The 26,465-nt window shown below is 40.2% G+C and overlaps 1 protein-coding gene across 2 annotated transcripts in view; it reads right to left on the minus strand.

The window, feature by feature from the left end:
- phf24 (PHD finger protein 24) overlaps positions 1-21,798 on the minus strand; it is a 70,376-nt gene extending 48,578 nt beyond the window's left edge. Inside the window, exon 1 of one of the 2 annotated variants that reach the window (XM_079582622.1) lies at positions 21,240-21,798. The gene's annotated coding sequence lies outside the window, so the exon portion shown is untranslated. The remainder of the gene's footprint in view (positions 1-21,239) is intronic. The other variant, XM_079582623.1, reaches the window with a different exon arrangement.
- Positions 21,799-26,465: the final 4,667 nt, after the last annotated feature.

Consider the following 26,465-nt stretch of genomic DNA (forward strand, 5'->3'; position numbering starts at 1 on the left):
GGGGCAGTGCGTGGCTAAAAGTGTCCGCTGAAGGCAGGAGGGCGGGCGGGAGGTACGAGCCCCAAATGTAGGGAGTCGGAACAGTCGAAGTCTGCATCGTAAAATATTAGCTACAGAATTGTATTCCTCTCTTAGCAGAAGATGAAGCCAGCAGAGCGAGCGAAAACTCTCCAGCAGAACCGGAACTTGCAAAGACTATCTGTCACCCATAATGCACCGCAAAATTCAGTCGCTCCCCCGCCCATCGGATGAAATTTTGGGAGAGCAGAACGCCCGAATTCCCGCCGTATTCCATTAGTTTGATTCGCAGTTGTGCATAATGATTGTAAATGTGGTACATGATTAAAACATGTGCTTTTGTTAAAGCCTTTAGAAACTGCACTCCACCAACAACCCCCCCTCCCAACCACCCCCCGCGCGGACCCCGTCCCGAATTTCAGGTCAACTCATCTGGTCATCCTATCTACGACATTCATGTGAAGTGGTGTTTTGTTTCAGTGATCCTACATTTTTCGCCAGTCTCCCTCTTCCGCCCTGTGTGTACGTCGAACACAGCGATCCATGAAGCTCGTCTGTGTATAATTCTTTAAAGTCTATAGGCCAACTTTGTTCTTATCACATCCTCCCATCTAAAATTAGCATTTTGTTCTTAGCTTGTTTTTGTTGTGCTGCTTCTCTTCCCTGTGAAGTGCACTTTGTTCTTACTGCACTGGAAATAGTATATAATGTAATGCTTAAATTTAGGGAGTTAATTCACCATGAGAGCTGGATCTGGATGATATGGCAGAGTAGAAAATGGCCCGATGAAATGAGCTCATTAACAATATAGAAACTGCTCTTTTAATGGCTGCCTAAGTGAGCAGGTCGAGATGATTAAGGAAACAATAATGGTAAGCTAAGTGCTTACATGCTTCAAAATGTGCTTTCAAATCAATGCTGCAACAACAACACAAGTAGAATACAGTGTGCATTAGTGATTTGGAAAGTAAATAGCGTCATGCATTGCGAGAAAAGTTGAAGTGAAGGATGATTCGCCTGGAGCAGTCTAAACATCTGAACCGCTTTTGAAGTTTTTGACGCATAACTGGGCTGATTCTGAGCTGGACAGACTAGCCAGACTTGCCGCCAAATGGTGCTGAGAGAAATTTCGTGGCCCGCTAACAATGGGAAATTGTGGTAGAATTGGTTTTCCAAATCTTTGAGCTGGATAAAAGATTTGTGAAAGCGGGGGGAAAGTACAATAGATGGGTTGTTTTCGAAGAGAAGCCTCGCTGATTTTGTAACTTGTGGCACAAACAAAAATCGGTCACTGCCCAGCTGCGTCACACATGGGCCTGCCTGATTGTATTTCAGTCTTCTTTGTACTCGGTGGCATTGAATCTCCCGACAGTTTTGCTGTTTGGTTATTGTGAAAGAAATAATGCCATTCCAAAAACAAAACAAAACGGATAAACCAATCCAATACTGGTACTGGATATCGGAGCCGATTCAGAAAAAAAAAACGATATTGGGTGTAGGCTACAAATATCCGATACTGAACCAATACCAGTTTTGGCTCTCAGTGCCTTAAAAGCATAAGAGAATATGGGCATCTATCACTGGAAAGCTAAGAGCCCTTATTTTGAAGCTTATTTTTGATCACAGCGCAAAATGCCACGGTTAGCATCCGCATGCTAACTAATCAAGGCTGCGACAGAAACTAACATAGAAATACCTAAAGAAGCCTAATAAAATAAAATAACCACTGCTGAAACCACGTGTTTGTATTTTAGTTTAAGTTTTAGTTTTGCTACAGGCAAACCTCAATTTTTTCAGTTTTCAGGTTTTGGGCCAAATTGGTCTCTGAACATACAAGCTTTCACCCGGAAACAGAAAATATACCTAATCTTCACAATAACATGTTTAAATATTGCGCTGATTCAATGTTCCCCCATAGACTTATATGGGAGAACACAATTTCAAGGGCCTTTTTCTCAAAACACATTTTTCTGTCATTGTGGCGACACTATGTCCACGTCAGTCGGACCTAAAGACTTCAAATTTTCCAGCCTTGGACTGAACAATATTTGGAAGATTTTTTCAGAGGGATTTTTTATTATCTAATCCCTTAAGCCCCATTTATTGAGTTTTGAATGTCCAAAAATAAGGCGAAAATTACATTTTTACAAATTTTTCCACTAAAAAACAGCTTATTTTAAAACCAAAATCCCCTCTGAAAAAGTCTTGTCAACTCATTTATCAATAAAATGAAACCATAAATTTGAATGTAGCTCTATCCATTATTCAGATTTCGTCGCCGAAAAGATGGGAAATTTGGGGCCTTTTTAGCCATAAAACTCCTTGTTCTTATATGAAAAGATAAAATGACAGAAAACTTGCAATGTATTTTTTTCTCACATTTATGCCAGTGATCGACAGCAAAAGTTTCAAATTGATATCTGTTAATATACATTTTTTCCCTATTCACCTGCAGTGTCTCGCCTTAAGAAATAACTGAGCTAACATGATCAGATCACTTCATGTGAGTTGTTTATATTAATGTAACCTAAAGCCTGTCATATACCCAGGATATTTAGAGTAGAAAAGTCTAGTGAGTTTATCTATAGATAGAATTGACAGCTGATCCACAATATCATGACAATAAAATATGACTTCATCTTGATCTTAAAGGTGCAGCTTTTTATGTTTGCAGATTTTACCTTGTTGTGACCCAGTGGCTGTATGAGTGGTCAATGCAGTGCCTTTACTTTCAGGACCTTACCCGCCTCCAGGATCAATTGTTTGGAAGGTTTTCACTGCTGACTGCTGCACTCACCAGAAAACCTACAAAAAGAACAATTGATCCTGGAGCTTTGTAGAGACCACCGTGATCATACAAACTCATCTCATACAAACATTGGGTCACTACAAGGTAAAATATGCACAAATATCAACTTTTATCTTCATATAAAAAGTTGCATAATGCACCTTTAAAATGAAGAAAAGAGTCAATTAAATTTTTAACTCAGAGAAAGACACCATTTCGATTACAACAGTTAACGATTACAAAATTAGCATAATCGCAAAAAAAGCAGACTTCTGGAAAAAAGGTGTGAAAATAGCAACAAAACTGAGACGAAAACAAGGATGAAAATGTGAAAAAGTGAGAAAAAATTGACGAAAAAGTGACCAAAAATTTACAAAAAATGTACAAAAAAATGACTAAAAATGACAAAAAATGGACAAAAAAGTGAGCAAAATTTGACGAAAAATTGAGAAAAAATGGACAAAAAAGTGACAAAAAAGTGATAAGAATTTGACAAAAAAATGCGAATAATTTGACGAAAAAGTGACAAAAAAGTCACGAAAATTTGACAAAAATGAGATGACTGCCCATCAAAAAAAAGGATTAAAAAAAAATCTGAGCAGACTTGCGCTATTTCAGGTCGCTGGGATTATTTTCCCTTCGCTTTTCACGTGCCATGTCTCACGCTTTTGTCTGACATAAAAACAAACAGCGCTGTGTGATGATGTCATCAGGCCGCACTGCTCAGTTTACTTGCGCAGGTGTGAGGGCTGGCCAGCAGGGGGCAGGCGTGAAACAGGGACCTCTCCTTAATCAAGGCGTACTTGAAATCATTTGTACTTTTATGACTGTCCAGAAAACATAAAACATCATCATAGAGTTTTGATTACTAAATAAATAAAATAAAGATAGACTTTTTTTTTTAAAGGCAACAAATAATCGTTTGAATAATCGTGATTTCAATTATGACAAAAACAATCGTGATTATTATTTTTTCAATAATCGAGCAGCCCTATTGGTAAATATTGGATATCGGCAGTTACTCAAAACCCAGTATCAGTATCGGTGTTGGTAGCAAAAAAAGCTGGATCGTACTTTGTGGTGTTGGTAGTTTAGTATTAGAAATACTCTGGGGAGGAGCACAATACAGACTTAAAGAAATACTGACGACACTGTGCTGCAGCTGAAATCATTGTGGAGAGACTTTTTAGCTCCGCTCTATCAAGGAGAGATAAAAGTCACACAATGACATTCTCTGATTGAACCGAGCGGCGCGTTTTAACTGCTGTAGATCTAATCCTTTTACCACAAAACAAAGACAAAAAGGCACAGCTTTAAAATTAGCCTCACTCAAATCAGGCCATAAATATTCTTGAAATGTTTCTATCAGCCACCTAAAAAAATGCACTAAATTAAGACTCTTACTCCGGCAAATACGTGCTATATTTTGACACACGCGTATACTGTCAATGTGTCCTTGGGCAAGACACTACCCCCCACCCTGCCTGTGCACGGATGCCAATCAACAAACAAAGCGCTGCCGACCGAAATACATTTTGGACAAAGCGACTCGTAATGCATGCGAGATGAAACATTAGCAACCGATGTGACGTCTGCGCGTTTATCAAACTTTCCACCTAATTATGCAGTCGCCTCACTCTTCCGCTCCACGGTGCGAATGCTAATGGGGCATGACCAGACGGGCCGCAGCACCCGTCAATAAGGAGCCGCGTCACCCTGCCAGGCCTGCATCGGGGTCATAACAAGAAAGTAAATTGAGATCGGAAACACTGGGCCCCGTTTTCTGAATTATTAATAAATCAAAGGCCTCCACTCATTTTTTTGTCGTTGTTGTAATAGATTGGAATGGGACGTCACGCTCGGATGGGGGGAGTGCGTGTTTTGGGAAATGCAAAGGGGGGGAAACGACAAGAGGAAGCTCCCGATGTGCTTGTAAACAGCGGTGCATGTGCAGCGTCTGCCAGCTCCAAAGACCTTGTCATTTTCAGGTTAAGAAATGAATTTATAATCAGGCCTTTGCTATATTTTATGAGCGCTGACAGATTTGGGTCACTGCGCGTCTTTGGTAATCCAGTTTATTATACTTGCAGGTTTGTTTTAAATTACACTTCCACTATTGCTATACTGCTGTGCACACAACCACCATAATAAAACAACTATCACTGAAATTGCTTCAGCCACTATTAGGGAAATATTTAGTGAGTCTTACAGCAGCTTCTACAAACAGCGACAATTTGAACTGCTTCTACAACTATTGTCGGCTTAAAGGGATATTTCAGGATTTTTGACATAGGGCCTCATTTCCTAGTTATCCAAATTGTTGCTAATTTCTGGAGATATTTTTTTGTAATTTATGCAGTTCTTCTGTTTGAAGAGTTACGTGGCGCTCGGCTAATGCAAGGCTAGTGCATTTCTATGGTATCAGCTAGCCTGCATTAAAAACAGTCTGACCCGCTCCACAGAGCACCTGAGGCAAATCACTTATAACACCAGACTAACCATATAAATGTCTGTGTCCATAGAGTAATTTTAACCATTTTGCATTTTTTTTTACTGTATATATATTTTTATTGTATATATGTATATTTTGGCCTGCTTTATTCACTATATCCTGGCTTTGTTTTTTCTGTGATTGGATGTATGTTGTATGCTGCCTATGTTTAGCCGTAGACCGTTATGACTGCTTCCTGTGATGCAGCAGGCCACACCCTATTTAAGGATGGATTTTAAGGATGCTTCTCATTCACAAAAAAACATTTTGCCTGACGAAGGCCACTGGCCGAAACGTTGCATTAATTAAAGAACACTGGTGTTGCAAGTATACAGTGCGCGAGAGATTTTTCCTTTTCAACCATTTTGCATTTAAAATACCTTATATTTGAGCAGCATCAGCTTCGTGGTTGTATAAGCTACGCAGCGGCGGAGTGATCTGCTAGAAAATAGTCCCTCAAAATGCGATCCTTCAGGTCAGTTATAATCCAAAGATTATTCTATCGACACAGACATTCATATGGTTAGTCTGGTGTTATATATGTATCTGAGAAAAGCCCATCCATTTGTAAAACTTAAGCATTTATTTATTGAACATATATAAATAAATATATAGCTCCAACAGCTGCCCCCACGACCCGGCAACGGAAAAGTGGAAGACAAGGGATGGATGGATGGATATTTGTGCATATATTGGGTAATCATAAAAAAAATAATAAAAAAAAAACACTACTCAAATATATACTGTAATGATGAATCGTCTTTTACTCCCATCACTTTTTGTGCCTTTTCTGATTTCTGATTTTATTTTGACTGTTAAGTCACCAAACCACGCTGAGTACACTTTCAATAACAGCACGATGATGAAAAAAAAAGCAAATTTTTCTGTTTAATACCAAATACTCTATTATTTATAGCGCACATTTCATACACAAGGCAACTCAGTGCGACTCAATGTGGTCACCCAGGTCAGGATGAACCTGGGTGACCACATCTAGCATTGCTTCTACCGTCATATATTCTAGAAGTGCTGACACAATCTAATAGCATCCACATTACTATCAGATACATTAAACTGTAATGATTTCAAGGGAGCAGTAAAGTTTTATACTACTACTACTACTACAACTACTACTACTACAGTCAACTAATACTTAATACTTCTTCACAGCCTACAATAATCCCTATACTCTTTGACCCTGAACTTCAGCTTCTCTTTGTTTGGTCCTGTTAACTCCCTCTGCGAGCTGCCTGACAGAAACGGGCCAGTGCATGTCTGTGATAGCACAGTTCATGAGGTACTGCCTGGCACCTGTCAAGGACAGAGTAGTTCAATCTTCTGTCTCTTGTCTTCTAACAGCTGGAAGTGGCAGCACATCCACATGCCAGACGCACGCTATGTCCCAGAAAATGGTTATGTGTTCATCTACGCCAGACTTTTCAACTGCAAAAGACATCCGTCACATTAAAGTGGGTTGTTATACCGAGAAGAATGGACACATCAGTTCCAGTGTTCTATTCGAGACAGTCAACTTCCAATAACAAATATTACACAAATCTACATATCTGAATGATGAATTGCCATATTTTCCAAACGACTTTATTTCTGTGGCACATATAATTTACAAAGTGTTTCCAAAATGCTCCACATACGTAGTACAATTTAAAAACAATGACAAACTATAACAAAAAACAATGAAACTACAGAATATAACAAGTCAAAAAGGTATATAAAGTTATATTATATTCATAAATATGTTGAGTAAGTGATTTAAAGTGAGACACTGCAGGTGAATAGGAAAACAAATGGAAATTTAGCAATATCAATTTGAATCTTTTGCTGGATATTACTGATATAAATATGAGGGAAAACATGTAGTGCAGGTTATATAAAATTTTTACATATTTTCAGTGACAAAATTGAAATAATGGACAGGCCCAGGTTGACATGAACGTGAAATAACAATAAAGATGAAATGAAGTGAAACATGGTTTATGTATGTTCACATATTAGTAATGATGATTTTTTTCAGAGGGGATTGTGGATCTTGTTAAGTTTTTGAATAAGCTAATAATTATTTATTTATTATTTTTTCCACCAGGTCCATGAGGTCATCATGAAGGAGGGGAAGAGAGGTCCAGTGGTGACCTGTGAAGCTCAAAACAAATTTTCATTGAAGAGTGTTTTGACTTTGACGCCTGTGTATTGAGAGATTTTGATGGGATATTAAAAATGATAGAAGCTGAACACATACTTTATATTGCAGCAAAGTGACATTATTGTTTCTTGAAAAGATGTAATGAAATATTTGCAGAAATGTTAGGGGTGTACTTACTTTTGTGAGATGGGCGCCACAGTGGCAGAGCGGTTAGCGTCATGCTTCACAGCTCAAAGTTCATGGGTTCGATTCCCAGGGCCTTTCTGTGTGGAGTTTGCATGGTTTCCCCATTGGTCCCCTGTGGTGTGCATGAGTCCCATGTAAATGGTAAATGGTCTCAACTTATATAGCGCTTTTCCACCTACATTAGGCACTCAAAGCGCTTTACAGCAAGGATCCACTTACCCATTCACACACCAATGTACGCAGACACTGGGGGCAATGTGGGTGAAGTGTCTTGCCCAAGGACACAACGACAGTGTGCACTTTTCAGGAGGTGGGAGGTGTATGTTCATTAACATGTACTGTCCTGATTAAATAAACACAAACTAGATACTGCAGGCAAGTGCCTTGCCAGAGCACACAGCAACAGTAAGCAGGTCAATATGACATCCATCTGTCTAGAAGATGACGACTTTAAAGGCTTGAAATTCTTTCGACAATGTGACATTAGTAATACACAATGTCCTCTATATTGTGACTTTGGATTGGACAATGTTTTAGACTGGGACGTGCATGAGTCCCTAAGGCATAATGTTCAGTAGCTGCCCATGTAGCATCTGCATGAACAGCCTTCTAAATCATTTATATGCCCCTGGTTTATAAAAAGACACTAGACCATAGAAACTGGAGACAGGGCCACTCCAGGGGCACCACCTCACATGGCAGAGTACGCAAACACTTCTCTCAGAGATGCTCAAGCACATAATGTATTCAAAGCAGCCTCCCGGCTCTTTGTCTGCATTTTCATAATCAATGAGTGTCTATTTAGTGAGGACTGAATCAACCCTCCATCACACATCTCTTTTTGCCTTTGAGTTTGAATACAGTATAATAGGTTCATCACACTTGTGCAGTCTTTTGATACATGTCAGCGATAGACATGATGGTGCACTCAAGAACATCTTGGTTTAATGAAATATTGATCATTTCAGAGGAAGGAGACACCATCATGCTTTTTATCTGTCTGACTTTCTCTCTTTTGCTATAGAGAATTCAGTTAGTCAAAACATAAAAAAATATATACAATGCATGTAAGGCTACGATATTAATGTTATTCCTATGCCTGTGTATACAGTATTATATGATAATATGTAATATAATATAATATAATATAATATAATATAATATAATATAATATAATGTAATTAATGTAATTAATGTAATTATATTATATTATATTGTAGTAAATTACAATATATTATATTGTATTGTATTATATTATCTGGGCATCTCTGCTGAGACTGCTGCCTCCGCGACCCGGCCCCGGAAAAGGGGAAGAAAATAGATGGATGGATGTATTATATTATATTGTATTATATTGTATTGTCTTCTTAAGGTGAATAACAAAACAGGTATACTTCACCTTGGACTGCCCCCTTATCATGGTGGGGCAGCCCACCAGTGGGCGAGGATAGCACTTCTCTTTGATCCTTAGGGCGGAGTGCAATACCACCCCTAGTGGCGAGAGGCGACTCCAGAAGATTTGCTACAACAAGGAAACCAATTGGGATTTTGTGTCAAAAACGACTCCAAAGACTGCTCCAAAAGCAGATGTGTTTCCTCCTGTAACAATTCTGAGGGTAGTGTTGAATTTTTTTAATAACGATGTTATATGGAATAAACCAAAACCTTGGGCTTTATATCAGAGCACATGTTGGTCGGACCTTTGTCCACGGGACACGGCCGGGCTCAGGGACAACGTGAGCCACCTTGACAGAGGTTGGACGCATTGTGGTGCTGCTCAAGGGGAGACACCACAGGCTGGTGTGGGCCTGCTCATAGTTCCTGAGCTCAATGCTGTCTCGGCTTACTGGCCCAACATCAGATCAGAGTAGGAGTCCCTAGGAGGAGACTGGAGACTCTTCCTTTTCTCTCTCTCATTTTCTACTAGAGACTTCAATGCCCACGTGGACAACGACAGTGAGACCTGGACGGGGTGATTGGGAAGAACGGCCTCCCCTATCTGAACCCGAGTGATGCTCAGTCATTCTGTGCAAGTTAGTTTGTCCATAACAAACACCATGTTCGAGCACAAGGGTGTTCATAACTGCATGTGGCACCAGGGCGGCACCCTAGGCCCAAGGTCGATGATCAACTTTGTTGTCATGTCATTTGACCTCCGTCCACGTGTCTCGGCCACTGTGAAGAGAGGAGTTGAGCTGACACCCAATCACCATCTTGGTGAGCTGGATCCACTGGCAGAGGAGGAAGCAGGTCAGGCGTTCAGGAGGCCCCTTCCTCATGACATTATGTTTACCTAAGGTGGTATTTCTTGAAGTGGAGGAGAAGCAACCTGATTGAGCAAGCTGCACCTGTATCTAAGGGTCCCCTCAGCCACCCATCCCAGGAAATTCAATTTGGCCCTGTGTCTTTCCAGTCATAACCCTCAGTTCAAGGTCATAGTTGAGAGTAGGAACATAGATCCACTAGTAAATCAAGTCAGTCCTTCTCTCTCTCTATATATATATACTGTATAATAGGACCCCAAGATACTCGAGGCAGGGACTCCTCATTGACCTGAACGGGGCATGCCATCGTTTTCCAGTCAAGAACCATGGCCTCAGAGGCTCATCTCACCTGCTGGATCCTCCTTATAAAAGGAGTATAGAATAATTGTTATATAAATATCCTTTTTGTCCGGTTTAGTGTTCAGTAACATGCACTGTTCCAGCCAACTTAACAGATAACCTCTATATAGTTTATTGTCGCATACTTATCATGCAAAATGTATGGCATGGATTAAGGCGAGACACTGCAGGTGAATAAGGAAAAAATGTATATTTACAGATATCAATTTGAAACTTTTGCTGTCGATCACTGGCATAAATGTGAGAAAAAAATACATTGCAAGTTTTCTGTCATTTTATCTTTTCATATAGAACAAGGTGTTTTATGCCTAAAAATGCCCCAAATTTCCCATCTTTTTGGCGACGAAATGTGAATAATGGATAGAGCTACATTCAAATTTATTGTTTCATTTTATTGATGAATGAGTTGCCAAGACTTTTTCAGAGGGGATTTTGGATATTTTGTTTAGTTTTAAAATAAGCTGCTTTTTAGTGGAAAAAATTGTAAAAATGTAATTTTCGCCTTATTTTTTTACATTAAAAACTCAATAAATGGGGCTTAGGGATTAGATAATAAAAAATCCCTCTGAAAAAATCTTCCAAATATTGTTCAGTCCAAGGCTGGAAGATTTGAAGTCTTTAGGTCCGACTGACGTGGACATAGTGTCGCCACAATGACAGAAAAGTGTGTTTTGAGAAAAAGGCCCTTGAAATTATGTTCTCCCATATAAGTCTATGGGGGAACATTGAATCAGCGCAATATTTAAACATGTTATTCTGAAGATTAGGTATGTTTTCTGTTTCCGGGTGAAAGTTTATATGTTCAGAGACCAATTTGGCCCAAAACCTGAAAACTGAAAAAATTTAGTTTTGCCTGTAGTGTCTCCCCTTGAAATGTTTTTGTATTAGTATTGTCAACCCTATTTTTGGGATGCTTTTTTGTACTGCAGACAACACACCTCAAACCATTCCAACACAGGTTCCCCACGTCTCTGATACACCAGCGACAACATCCATATTCTGGAACATCTTATGACTGCAGCGTGACCATCCCCTCAGCGCGGTGCTTTAAGGACCTACACAAAGGGCTCTCACATGCTTCCATTATAGATTAGATTAAACCTCATTGTCCCTTGTGAGAAATTTGTCTTGGGCTCACAGCTGCTTGCTGATTTAGAAAAAGTTACAATCAATCAATCAATCAATCAATCAATCAATCGTTTGTGTAGTCCAATAACCCAAGGGGAGTTGCCTCACAGGGCTGCGGCAAATATTAAAACAATGAAACAAAACAATGTAATGTCCAAGTAAATATAGTACCCAGGCAAACATTATATCCAAACATAGGTGATGTCCAAATAATCAGTCAGCAGCAGATGCATCCCACATCCTTAGATTAGGGATGGGGATCAATAAAGTACTTGACAAAATCAAGGTCTTCTTGCTGCAAGACCGGGCCCATCGGGAAAAACTAAGCCTGGCTATTATTACTCAGCCCTCTGCCTTCCAATCATCACCATGGGGAAATGTATTGAGAGCCATGTACTACAAATAATATTCATCATTTCGACCAGGCAAGTGACCAATGATCTGACAAGTTCATCATGACAGTCCAACCAAAACACTCTTACACATCCCAAGAAAGTTTAAACACATTAGTAAGACTGTCAGGGGGAGTCAAAGGCCAGTTTGAATAAATGTGTTTTTAAAAGTGTCTTAAACTGCGTTACGGTTCAAATGGATCCGGAATTTGACAGGTAGCCAGTGGAGATGGGCGAGAATGGGTGTGATATGATCTCTCTTTTTTGATCCAGAGTACAATGAGTTGCAGTAGACCAGTCTATGAAGGCATGTGTTAATGTTTCAAGGTTCTTTTGTGTTAGAATTGGTTCTGTTTGAGCTGGAAGAAGCTATTTTTAACAACATAAGAAATCTGCTTCTCAAAATTTAAAAATAGTCCATAAAAATACCAAGATTTACCAGAATTTTGAGAGAGGGAGCCAAGGGAAACAATGAGGGTGTCCGATTTTGGTCCAAATAGGATCACTTCAGTTTTAATTTCATTTTCATTTTCAGCCAGACAATTTTGGAGGGTGATCAGGGATGAGGCATCATTTGGTGAGACTGGAAGATAAAGCTGGGTGTCGTCAACATATAGATGGTTATTAATGTGATACTACTCCAGATTTGAACCCAAGGGTATCATGTACAAAGAAAATAAAAGTGGCGATAAAACTGACCCTTGGGGCAAACCACAGGTGATGGGTGCAGGGGAGGACACATTCTCACCTTCTTGGACTGAAAAAGTTCTGTCTCTTAGGTATGAACTGAACCATTTAAGGACAGTGCCCTGTAGCCCAACTACAAGTTCCAGGTGTTTGAGGAGGATCTGATGGTCGATGGTGTCAAACGCTGCACTTAAGCATATGGAACCAACATTAGCTATTGGAACCAGTAAACAATGGTTCCAATAGCTAATGTTTTCTGTTGTTGTTGTTGTGTTTATTATGTTTTATCACTAAAAGCCACCCTGTGGAACATTCTAGGTCAGGGTAGGTTTAGGGTAAGGGTAGGGTAAGTTTGTGTCATGGAGGGCCGATTTTCTTCATTGCCAAAACACCAAGGGCCGAAAAAAACACAATTGTAGCCCAAAGTAAAGCATATTTTCTACAAACATAAGTCTTGCACATAATATATGACCTAGTGGGGTGTTTTGCTCGGAAATGTGAACATTTTGACAGTATTTTCCACATTTTAGAGTCCTTTTCATGTATTTGGTCTCTGATTTATGAATAAATGTTCTTCAAAATTCTCTTGGGGGCCAAAGGTTTTATGCAAATTTGGCCCCCAGGCCTGACGTTGCCTACCCCTGTTCTAGGTTATATGCTGTTTCAAAACAAGAATATCTAACTTAACATCCTTTCAAATGAAATGCTTAGATGCATAACAGAAGATGGTTTGTTTGTGTTTTTGTGTTCACTGTGCACCACAGTTATTATCAAAATTGCTGTAAAAGTAGGTCATTTATGTTTTTACCACTTCCATCTATCCAGCTGCATTCAGTCTGTTGACATGAATGCCCTCGTTCATCTGCGCTGTCTCAAGAGTTTACAAACCGTACCCTTGTGCAGTCACTGGAATTCCTTTATTATTGCATTCACACAATTAAATCAATTTCTTAGCAACTCTGTGACGTCCGGACAAGACAACAGACAACTTTCATAATGCCCAGAGAAATACATGTCACAAGTTGATGTTTAGCACACTATACTACTACAAGCTAGTTTTCATCCTAGTCACATTTCTATGTTCCTTGGCTTCTTTTATTTCACATTTATGGTGATAAATGTTCCGCTAAGTTTGTACTCATCTCAAACAATTGAAACAAGAGCCACTCCAAATTGTATTACTTCAGTTAATCGCTGTAATATTCAAGCTTGGTTAATTCTAAATAAGGCTAGAAGAAAGAGGAGACACTTTTGAATATCATCAGTGCAATATATTTTAAGAAGTACCTTTACCATTTCTGTGACATTTCCCAGTGACCCGGCTGCATGTGGGTCTTAATCCGAAGCTTCATGTGCTGCGCTTCTCTCTCAATGACTGTTTACTCCTGTTATGTAACGGTGGCATTTTGTCTGCTTAAAAATGCGGGGGTCACGGCTCCCCTCTCATTTGCAAACATGTTGGCGTGATCAACTGAGGAATAACAATTTGAAGCATGTACAGCATTTGCCTAATAAAACATGGCAAATATGTCAGCAAACAGCATCCCTTCTCCATAATCCTTGTAGAGAATATCATTAATATTGTTGACTGGACTGGACAAGGGTGGGAGAGGTGAGAATGTTTTCTTCTTCTCACTCTTACAGAACCAGCAGCAGGGCCTTAGTCAGTGCTTTTAAGGGACTAGATGGAAGTTGTCATTTTTATACTCACTACTGCCACCTCAGGTGTTATGCGTAACTGCAGTTTCTATATTAAGCTCTTACATGACGGTGTTTCAGCCCGAAGTAACAACTTTTGAGTGTCAGTGCAGGATTTTAGCGGCTCATTCTACACATTAAGAAATCGCTGGAGCAAGTAGGGCAGGGGCGGACTGGGACTGAAAAACAGCCCTGGACTCTGACCAGCCTGGCCCAAATTAGCGTAATTGTGACTTCCACAAATACATATTTTAACCTCTTACCCCCCGCCCTAACAATAATGAGTGCATTTTCCCCAGTTTGGCTTTTTATTATTTATTTTTTTGACTGGTATCATCAGCAAAAAGAACAGGAAAGGTGGTCGTAGAAACAGGAGCAAAATCATTAATATAAATAATAAATAATAATGGTCCCAAAATTGAACCTTGTGGTACACCATACTCCACGGAATTCCTTTTAGATTCATGTTTTTTTATACTGGGCTTTACCCAAATCTAAAAGCTTCTCGACTGGAGATCAACAATGTAACGCCTCATTTGAAAGCTAAGACCTACAAAAGTGATGGAAACTTTTCGTCACATCGCCACATTTTTGTCATATTTTTGTTGTTTTTTTATTTTTATTTTTTTCATCATTTTTTGTTGTGTTTTTCTCATGTTTTTGCAGGGTTTTTTTTGTCTGTGTTTTTCTCATGTTTTTGTTGACTTTTCATCCTCTTTTTCTCGCTATTTTGATGCTTTTCTTTTTAGCTTTTAGATTTGGGTAAAGCTTGAGGCGGGACCGGTGGCCCCAGAGCCAGTGGCCCTTCTGTGCTCTTCCAGAATGGACATATGGCCAGTCCGCCCCTGAAGTAGGGGGTAGAAAATGCATACTTTTAGCATTTTTCCTTTAACTAGACAGAGTTAGTTAAAGACAGAGTTAGTTAAAGGGACTAACTCTGTCTAGTTAGTTCCTTTAACTAACATCTAGTTAGTTAAAGGAACTAACTAACTGCTAAACTAATTCAAGAATTGCATTCCTTTCAGAACACATCTCTGGAGTTCTTACAGTGCAGGTTTAGCAGAATTTAGAAACAATACGACTTCATGGAGACATCATGCTTTGGATGCTGAATTTGTCTGATTTGAATCCATGATTTAAAAAAAAAATACACCACAAACCTGGTTGCAACTGCGATCCTTCCAAAATGGCGATTAGAGATTGTGCCCCAAATGGTTCAGCCCCTATGAAGAACCTAACTGTTATGCACTGGTGAGAATCCTAAGTAGTTTCTATTCTTTGCTTGCAAATGGAGGCCATGGGGTTGGGGGGCAGCTCTAAATAGGAGCCCCACAAAGCTGGCTCTTTCGTGGGAATGGGAAAGATTGCACCCGCACGGACCAGGGGAGCACAGGCCTGGAACTAATGCCTCTAACGAGTTCACTTGGACTGTTCTAAGTGGCACAGAGGAGCCATTAGCATGCATTAGGGCCATAGAGACGACAGGACGCGCAGCATGGAAGGAATGAGGGATATCATTATGGAATACATACGAAGAAGCAACACTATTCTGAATAGGATGCCAATCTAGAAAGGATTTGGGTTTGACTATTCTGAACTTTTTTTTATTTTTTTTACTTTTGTTTGTTTCACAGAAGAAAATCCATGCATATATTATGATTTGTACCCATGATTTAAAATAAAGAAATAAATCACAAGCTCAACAGATTTTTGAAGTGTATTTTCTTTTACTATATTTTTTCAACTTACATGTACTGTACGTCCTAATGACAGCTATCTATTCTTACCCACCCTGTTCCATTGGCTGCCTGCAGGTGTTGTTACACCCGAGTATGACTTTGCCTGATGCGGCTCGGCCAGGACATACATCTGTCCCCCACGCCGCGTCAGGATTGAGCGATGGGAGAGATACAGACACTCGCTCAAGTGTTTTTTTTTTATGAGTTTGGTGGTATGGGGGAAACAGTCTGTCGGGGCAGCCAACACTACAGTCACATGAGGTTCAGAATGAGTGTATGGCCTATGGAACAAATTTACCATAAGAGCCGCACGCTCACAAGCCCCTGCTTTATTGGGCCACCTCCAAGTTATTGAATACCCTGGGAGCTCATGTTTATGACTGACTTTTATCAAACATATCATATTAATCTTGTTCAGAGAGGACCAACACCTTCAAAACAGCTAATGATTTAGTGAGAAAACATATAATGACACGGCTTTGAAATCCAATGGGGGAAGTGAAGCGGTAAAGCAGTGGTTTGTTCTAAAAACAAACACTAACATTCTCCCAAAACTACACATTTACTGCAAAATATAGCTTTTCCTGTCAAAAATAATGTTCTGTTTTTCCTTTATTGAAACAACCAATACCCCAGCTGTTGATATAAATGCGCTCTCCCAGCACTGATCTAAGCACCAAAATGTATTCCTTTGATAGATACTCAAATCTGCTCATCTGATAGACTACAGTTTATACAAAGTGTATTCACTGTGAAAAAATAAGAAAACAGTCTCATTATAAACACAACTCGAAGACTATTCACACCAGACAATCACGATTCTCGCTCCTGCAACCCTGCTGCTTTTACACCTGAACAGATTATCCGTACAACTTGCTATGGGCTACGAACATTCACAATGTTCAAATTCGGCCTGGGAGCTAAAGACACGAACTGCAGATGAATGGAGGAGGAATTTAAATCTCAATGCTTGCTGCGACTAGAGTCACCAGGCTGGCACTGAGACGTTGAGAGCCGGGCCAATGAGCATGAGCATGTGCCAAGCCAGTGTGACCACAAGCACGGAGCATAGAGAGAGCGATCTATCTCTCAACACATGGGCGGCTAAGAAGGACATACAGCATACACCTTGATTGAGATGTCTGAAAATGGATTTCTGGAATTCCATAGTGGTGTGTAGTGGAGACTGTGGTCTGGTGGTGAAAAAGCTCATGCTAAAATTCAAGCTGCACTGCGGAACAGTCTGGGTTATACTGTATGTTGCAATGTCACGAGAGCAAACAATCTGGTGTGAAGCTCAAAACATCAACATATCAGCTGTTCAAAACATGCTCCTATAATGATCAGATGGAAATCAATAGGATTGCCACTTCTAACACAGGAAACTAAGGAACACTATTCCTTGGTGACCAACAGCTGGAAATAGCCTAACGTATTATCAATTCATGCGAATAGTAAAAGCCGAACTAAGTAACTCATGCCCCTAGAGGCCATAAGCGCCACTGCAAGTGTCGTAGCATGTTACGTTTTTTTATTCATTAATTGTCCGTGAGAGTAAATACTACGCTGAGAAAAAAGACAAAGGGACAGAGGGATATTGTACATCCAATTACACAATGGAGACAATTATTTTCACTCAAATTTGGCTGTAAATACTGTTTAAGTGGCGCTAACCTGTAGCTAGCTTTGCCCATTAGCCTGTTCGCTTCTTCTTCATGATTCTTTAAGTGTGTATTGGTGGTTCCAACCCGTAGGCAGAGGAGTTGCAATTGTGGTTTTCTGGCCAGAGACAGGAGATGTGAGACCCCCCAATCATCCCATTACCACTTGTATTACCCCCAGAGGGACTACGAAGAGGATTTAGTAAGTAAGTTACTTAGTACTGCTCTAATGTAATTCTATGTTGGGAGGGTCAGGAGGTCCTCCCCTAGAACATGTGTGGAAATTAGGTCTTATTTTGAGTTGTACAATATGAGTAATGCCATAAATGCTTCAGTTTCTATTTCATTAACTCCAGTGTTTAAAATAATCTTGCTACTTTGAATTTAAAAAGTACTGGTTAAACAGATTACACTTATTACTTTATGCACTCCTACATTTAAATAAATTGGTAGCCTTCATTTGATCAGCCTGTGTGTTTTTGTTGTTTTTGGGCCCCCCATAACCTAAGCCCCAGGCTGCAATGTGATTCCGCCCCTGCTCCTGGCAGCGAACTCAGAGCTGCTCCAACAGAGCTGCAGCAAAACTTGTCAGAACGTCTGAACTTTACCGCTCCAATGTTTTAAAGCAACCTAAACACATGGATGTTGTGAGAAGTCACATGTTCTCTGCCTGTATTCTCCGCTGATGTGGATCTACGAGCTCAGAGGCGATCAGCCTCTGCGGGCCATTGTCTCTTTTCACTGGACTGCGGAGTGCAGATAATCACACATATTAAGCCGATTTCGTCAAATAAAAAGTGTCTTGAAGATTACAAGCTGAGGCACATGTTTAAATCAGTACAATGCCCAGAATCTTTGTTTGTTCAGAGAGATAAGCTACCTCTGCAGAACCAGGCTCAGCTCTGTGACAAAAATGGGGAACAATTTACCTCTCGTATCGGTTAAAACCGGGGGGACGTGTAATTCTACTGCCAAATATGAGACGATTGCATATTGTAAGGGACAGGTGGCAACCCTAACACCAACAATGCTACGTTTGGTTTGTTTGTTTTAAATACGCAAACATAGAAATTGGAAGGGGACCTAAATCATATCATTGGCTTCCTGTCGTTGAAGCAAAGCATCAACATCTCCATGTGGTTCACTGTCGGAGTTCACCCATAGTAAGGATTGTATATTTTTAATATACATTATTAAGGATTAAATATTATGTATTTAAATCTATTCATTGGATGAAATGTCATGGTGTATGGCAGTAGAAACCTTTTTTTAGAAACACCTTTTATGTCCAAATATAGAGCTTTATAGTCATGATTACCAGCTGAATGCACATAGACTCCAGTGAGACATTCCAAAAATCAAAAACAACCCCCCCAAAACCACATTATTAGCTTTGCACAGCAGGTAAATTGGGAGTATTTTGACTTTGCACAGTGGGTCTCACTTCTGGCTAAATATGATTTGGGCTTTTACAACATGATATATTGCCGTTCAGCCGCTCCATTGCCTCCCAAACCCAAACCCACAAAAACAATTTGAATATAATCATCGTTTTATATAGCCCAATTGCAGCGAGTAAAGCTGCCACTAAGGTAGTAATAGTCAGTGCTACATGTAAGTGCACAGCATGAAAAACACGAGCCACTCTTGGCTAATGCATTGGAGACATAAGGGCTGGGAGTACAATAGCACTGTAAACAGAAAGATGGTGAGGCTAATGGACACAAGCAGCAACAGCAGCAGCAGCAGAGGTCTCTTGTGGGACAGGGCTGACGTGAGGAGACAGGCAGAGCAGGCTGAGGGAGATACATAATGACTGAGCAGAGATGGACCAGCGGAAAGAGTACACAGGAGTAATGCCTCCCATTGTGGTTGTAATTTCAACATCAAAAGTCTTGCATTGTTCTTGGAAAATGTAGCAATATAAAAGTGTGTTATCATGAAATTGTGGGGCTTTGTGAACTAAGGAGACAATTCATTGTTTTAGAATGTTCTGTTCATGTGCATACAATCACCGTTTCAGCAATGTGATGTCTCTGTATTTGAGATACAGTACCTTTACAGTGTTCCTTGTGTCTTCTATCTTATGAGACTGCTATTTTTCTTTTAGTTTTGACACTCGAGTCGAGGGATGCTTCTTTACCATGACATGTTTCCTCTCAGGGCCAGTTTAGAAATAGAGTCATGTCATGAACTGGGATGAGGAGCCAGTCATTGGATCAGAAACCAATAAGACCCAAATGCTGGATGGAGTCCATTGAAATCAGATAACAGGGCCTATATCATCAGTCAAAACAACACATGATTTCTCCCTTTTCTCACCTGCTCGAGGTGGGATTCTCCTGAGACCACCGGGCAGCAGACTGGTGTGGCCACCAGTGACATGTTCCTATCCACTGATAGTTCTGAAAGATTGCTGGGAGCTAAAACATGACAAGGCAAAGGCACCCTCCATTGGGATGTAGGAACACAGCTCATTCAACAAAGTAATAGGTTGGCACTCAAAATATTCATAACAGTTTGGGTTGAAATTCATTGCGGTTTACACAATGATCGCTCATCAATCTGCATCAAACGCCAACTGATTGGTATATGTTTTATATTATATTTATTGATCATATTCAACGACTATGCATTAATTTAAATGGGACATCGTAAAAAAGTCCATTAGTTGATGGAACAGAGAGGTCAACTCCTATCCCGACCACCCTCTTCAGTGGGCGTGACTAAAATCAGAGATTTAAAAGGAGGACAGTTTGGATGGTCTCTCAAAGTGAGAGGTTTCAATGATATAATGTGAATTTGGGAAAAACATCTCAATAATTTCAAAGTCGATTTCAAAACATATCGTCGGTGGTTCCAACTGTGCGCCCTCAGCAGAAGCAAAGTTAGCTCTCTTGCAAAGCCTGTCCGTTGTCAGTTTTAGTGCCTGGCGGGCTGTGACGCTGGGAAAAAGTTCTCCAATATCTAAAGCCCATTTTACAAGACAGAGAGCTGAGTGCCCATTCCGATCCATGCATCTCCATGTGAGTTAAACACAATTGAAACAATAAATAAAAGCACAATAGCAACAATAATTTAAGGAACAGGACAAATAATGATATATATATTTTTTTTTAATAAATATTAAAAAAATAAACACATACAAGCAATAGAAAGCGGTCTTAAGGCAAGGCTTCTAAAAACACTCCACTATCATGACAGCGCTTTCCAAATCATCACAGAGCCCTCCAGTGAGCAGGTGTGCACTTGCTGGCTCATCCTAAAATGTTCTGCAACACCTCAAAGAAGATCCCCTTACAGAAACATCGTCTTATCTCTTTGGATGTGCTCCCCCCTTGCCAACACAACCTCAACATCTAATTTGTGGCACAACAAGAGGAACAACAACCACAAACAGCGAGCCCCTCATTTCAAAAGTGTAGAGACTCGAGAGGTTGCCCGAAGTGGTGCGTAAAAAAAAAAACAGCATCCACACCCATGTGACCTAAATATTCTTCTTCCCATGCAAGCATCTGTATCGAGGCTTCCATTCCCCGCACACACCGCCCTGAAGCTTTCATCACCAAAAAAAAAACACCCCAAAACTACTTAACCCCCCTTTCGCGCTTACGTAACATTTTTGGGACAGCACGCGAGATCGTTGAAGAAGCCACGCAGGATACTCACCGTGTAAAGGGTGTAGGCTGAGGTTACAGACTTGGAGAGACTTTACCCTCTCAGCATGGCAAGGAGACACTTTACGCGAGCGCAGAAAGTGTTCAAGGCGCGAGGATGAAATGGCACAGTCACGCGCGGTCTGTTATTCCCAAAAAAGACGTCGTTGGACGCAGCGCACTGTCCCGTTTTTTCTCCGCGGATGGACAGCTCCGGTGCTGAATTCTCCTTCGCCGCTTCCTTGGTCTGGCTGCAGTGTGGGAGACGATCTCGGTGTGTGTGCGCGCACTCAAGTTAAATCGGTTGCTTTTACGAGCATGACAGTTGCAGGCTGCTCCTCCTACTGCCCCTCCACGCCGAATGTCCCCCCTCTCTCCCTCTCTCTCTCTCTCTCCACACGGCTACGCACCGTGACCAGGCAGGTGATAACTCGTGGTTCTGCGCCTCAAGCCCGGACGATAGTGTTGATTGGACGGGAACCTGCTGAAGTCGAAGACATGACGTAAAGGGGAGACGCGCGACGCCAGCAGCCAATTATGTTCTGCTTGAGGGGAGCGGGCTGCTGGAGGGATGACAGTGAATGGGGTTTGTTTGGGGGTATAGGCTGTGGGGATAGTGTGCGCACTTGTGAATTTGGTGGCAGTACATTTGGCTTATCAAGCGAGCGCGTTATTGAAGTTCTTGGTTAGGGTGTCAAGCAGGGGCGGACTGGGACTGAAAAACAGCCCTGGACTCTGACCAGCCTGGCCCAAATTAGCGTAATTGTGCCACTTCCACAAATACATATTTTAACCTTTTACCACCCGCCTTAACATTAACGAGTGCATTTTCCCCAGTTTGGCTTTTTATTATTATTTTTTTGACTGGTATCATCAGCAAAAAGAACGAGAAACGTGGTCGTAGAAACAGAAGCAAAATCATTAATATAAATAATAATGGTCCCAATATTGAACCTTGTGGCACGCCATACTCCACGGAATTCCTTTTAGATTCATGTTTTTTTATACTGGGCTTTACCCAAATCTAAAAGCTTCTCGACTGGAGATCAACAATGTAACGCCTCATTTGAAAGCTAAGACCTACAAAAGTGATGGAAACTTTTCGTCCCGTCGCCACATTTTTGTCATATTTTTGTTGTTTTTTTAAATCATTTTTTCTATCATTTTTTGTTGTGTTTTTCTCACGTTTTTGTAGGGTTTTTTTGTCCGTGTTTTTCTCATGTTTTTGTTGACTTTTCATCCTCTTTTTCTCGCTATTTTGATGCTTTTCTTTTTAGCTTTTAGATTTGGGTAAAGCTCGGTTGTGGCAGGACCGGTGGCCCTAGAGCCAGTGGCCCTTCTGTGCTCTTCCAGAATGGACATATGGCCAGCCCTGGAGCGGGCTGCTGGAGGGATAACAGTGAATGGGGTTTGTTTGGGGGTGTAGGCTATGGGGATAGTGTGCGCACTTGTGAATTTGGTGGCAGTACATTTGGCTTATCAAGCGAGCGCATTATTGAAGTTCTTGGTCGGGGTGTCAAGGTGCCACATTTAGTGTTTTTTATGAGATGAAACGCACACTGGAGTCTAAAAATCAAACCTTTTCCATAGCCTTAGGTGAGATATTTGCTTTTGCTGCATGAGCTAAATGATGAAGTGTTGTACATCTTAGTTAGCTAGTTAGTTAGTTCATTTATTTTCTTCGGTCATCATGAACATTTAATTCACATGTCACAAGTTTTCCAAAGATCTTAGACATTATACAATTAGAAACCACATACATTAAGAAGCTAAGGGGAGACACTACAGGCAAAACTCAATTTTTTCAGTTTTCAGGTTTTTTGGCCAAATTGGTCTCTGAACATTGAAGCTTTCACCCGGAAACAGAAAATATGCCTAATCTTCACAATAACATGTTGAAATATTGCGCTGATTCAATGTTCCCCCATAGACTTATATGGGAGAATGCAATTTCAAGGGCCTTTTTCTCAAAACACATTTTTCTGTCATTGTGGCGACACTATGTCCACGTCAGTCGGACCTAAAGACTTCAGATTTTCCAGCCTTGGACTGAACAATATGTGTAAAATTTTTTCAGAGGGATTTTTTATTATCTAATCCCTGGCCCCATTTATTGAGTTTTGAGTGTCAAAATATAAGGCGAAAATTACATTTTTACAATTTTTTCCACTAAAAAAACAACTTATTTTAAAACTAAGAAGGAAATCCAAAATCCCCTCTGAAAAAGTCTTGGCAACTAATTTATCAATAAAATGAAACAATAAATTTGAATGTAGCTCTATCCATTATTCAGATTTTGTCGCAGAAAAGATGGGAAATTTGGGGCATTTTTAGGCATAAAACACCTTGTTCTTATATGAATAAATTTTTTTTTTTTTCCTCACATTTATGCCAGTAATCTACAGCAAAAGTTTCAAATTGATATCTGTAAATCTACATTTTTTCCCCTATTCACCTGCAGTGTCTCGCCTTAATCTAAATGATGCCTGACCAAAAGGGGTTTAGGCTGAAGCCAAGACTTATTCTGCCTAACCCCTTTTACAACTGTGACTCTGTGTCCGAAGATGACACATTATACACTTTCTCTAACACCAACGATGGTTAGTTGTTCTTTAAGCACAAAACTTCAACTTCAACAATCAGAAATTATGCTATGTATCCTCGATCGACTTCTTTTCTAACGGTCTTCATTCAAGTGTTCTATACTTCTCTATCATGTTTAACTTATACGTTTTCTTAAATGCTTTAATAGTTTTGGAGCCCTTAAGTTGAATAGATAAACCGTTCCATAGATCAACGCCTTTGACTGACAAACACCTCCTCTTAGTGTTACTGTGCGCCATAGGTTTTAGTAGCAGATCAATTCCTCTAAGGTTGTGTATAGATTCTCTAGTTTGAAACATCTCCTGTAAACACTGAGGGAGCCTGAGATTGTGAGCTTTGTACATCACAACTACTGTGTAAACATCAACAAGATCATGCAATTTCAAGATATTTAGTCTAATAAAAAGTGGATTTGTTGGAGCCAAGTATTCTGCATGGCTGATCACTCTAACTCCTTTCTTTTGCAATAAAAAGATAGGTTGTATATTAGTTTTATAGGTATTCCCCCATATTTCCAAACAATAGCTAAAGTATGGAAGGATGAGGGATTGTAATTAATTGTAATCACATCAGAATAATACAGCAACAATTTTCAAACTGGAGAGGGTATTTTTGTAACATATACTATTGAAAAAAGCATTTCTACAACAGGCAAATCATAAGAATGTCTATGTTGTTAAAGAATCTGCTACAGAGTAATACACAGGCGTCACACATCATGTCCATAGACTAAACATGTTGGTGGAATGTTAATGTGTCCACATGCTCATATCACATGCAGTCTCCATGTGGGGGGGTGTTAGTCCTTCTGTCCGTCTTGTTGGATTTTACGTGTTGCACAATTCCATCAGGGGGACTAATTATTACCAAACCACAATGGGGTGATGTCTTTGCTGTCACATCTACAGATCGCAGCAGGGGGCGTGCTGGAGGGGACGCCAAATTGCACTTTTGTTGTTTCATCTACAACATGGCCACATAACTTTGTGATTTGTGATGGAAAACAACAACAAGCCCTCACTGTTAAAAGTCGTATGCCCATTTTGTTATTGTAATGTAAGAGTGTAGTTTGTCTTCACATGACAATGATCGTTTTAAATGTTTAACTTATGTCAGTAAGTTCAAATGTGAAAAACTCTTTGAGGTGTGTTGGGGTAACATTTAAATATGAACTTGACTTAGTTTGGTAATTTTTAGATAGACACCGGATCTTGTAACCCCACAACCATATTACTGCGCCACACATATAGTGCTAGAAAATAATATAAAATAATATTCAGCTTTTTTGAGAGTGAATACTTATTTTTAATAATAACTCTTACTGTAACAGCTTAAGAAATGTTGTTGGTAAAAATCAATCTGGACAAAACTGGCGGAAGAATACGATCCACATCAGTCCGTCCTACGGTACATTTCAACAGTTTTGTTTTCAAATGAAGTGGACGTTTCTTCACTGAGGATCGCTCTAAAGTAAGGAAACAATCTTTCACTTGTGTTTTAGCCAAATAAAATATATGTTCAATATCACCCTAAGCCATGTCTTGCCCATATATATACATATGGATATATATTTTTGTAAAGTAAGCCATGCGGTGCTAAAGCTAGCTTCAAAAGGGGTGGGCTATTTGAAGAAAGTTGTCTTAGAGTGTGGTTTTTAATTTGCTCTAAAAGCTTCTTCGTGGTAATATTTTCTCGTGTAACACAGCAGGCAGCAGGTGAAGTCCAGGCCAGTCTCCCAGAAAGGAGAGAGACAAGGAAGAGAGGGGAGCTACTGGGCTAGCCATGCCACAGGTTTCATCTGAGTTCGTGTCTGTGCAAAGGTAAACTAGTACTAAGGCTGTCATTTAACTGTTTAGCAAGTACTTTAACCGCTCAAGCAATGACTTTGCTGCCGATAATTTCCGCATTACGTTATTATTTGTGTTGTGCAACGCTGCGCGCCACTTTTCTCTGCTTAGTGGAGCGGCAGTGCTAAGCTAAACTAGCAGGGGTGCTAAGCTAAGCTAAGCTAGCGCAGTTCAAGCCCAAGAACAGGCCACGCTCTGCGGTCACTGCAAGTGTATCTGGCCGCAGACCCGTCTCGGTCACTGGGCTGGTAAAGCCCCGTGCTCCGTACGGAGGTTTGAACGTGACCATTGTGAACATAACGTAAAGTACAGATAATCTGCAAACACATAGACACAAACAACTGACTCACAGATAGACAGTCACCCTCTCAGCACAGAGGAGCAAGACTGGGATAAAAGGAGATAAAAGGTCTGGACTTCTCTTTCTCTGAAGTCACCAACTGGTTTTACTTCTTTGTAACTGGAACAATGGCAGTAAAAGCCTTTTCTTTGAGACCACTTCTATCTCCAGTGTCTGCTTTCCAAAATAACTGTTAACTATCCAATAACTATCCAAATAACTGTTCTCACGTGATACAAAAGAACCAGATCCTAACAAACCCTAGAACACTATCGCTCAAACTCTGTTCTTTCACAGAGTAATATGGACATTCAGGAAGAAAGTCTTATATAAATCTATTAACACATATCTGAAGGAATGAAATCTTGAATCTTTTAACTATACTGACGAAATCAAAGCACAATAACACGTAGAAACCCAAACTTTTAAATGCAAATGTGAATATTTA

This window comes from Gobius niger, assembly GCF_951799975.1.
Source record: "Gobius niger genome assembly, chromosome: 2".
NCBI lineage: Eukaryota > Metazoa > Chordata > Actinopteri > Gobiiformes > Gobiidae > Gobius > Gobius niger.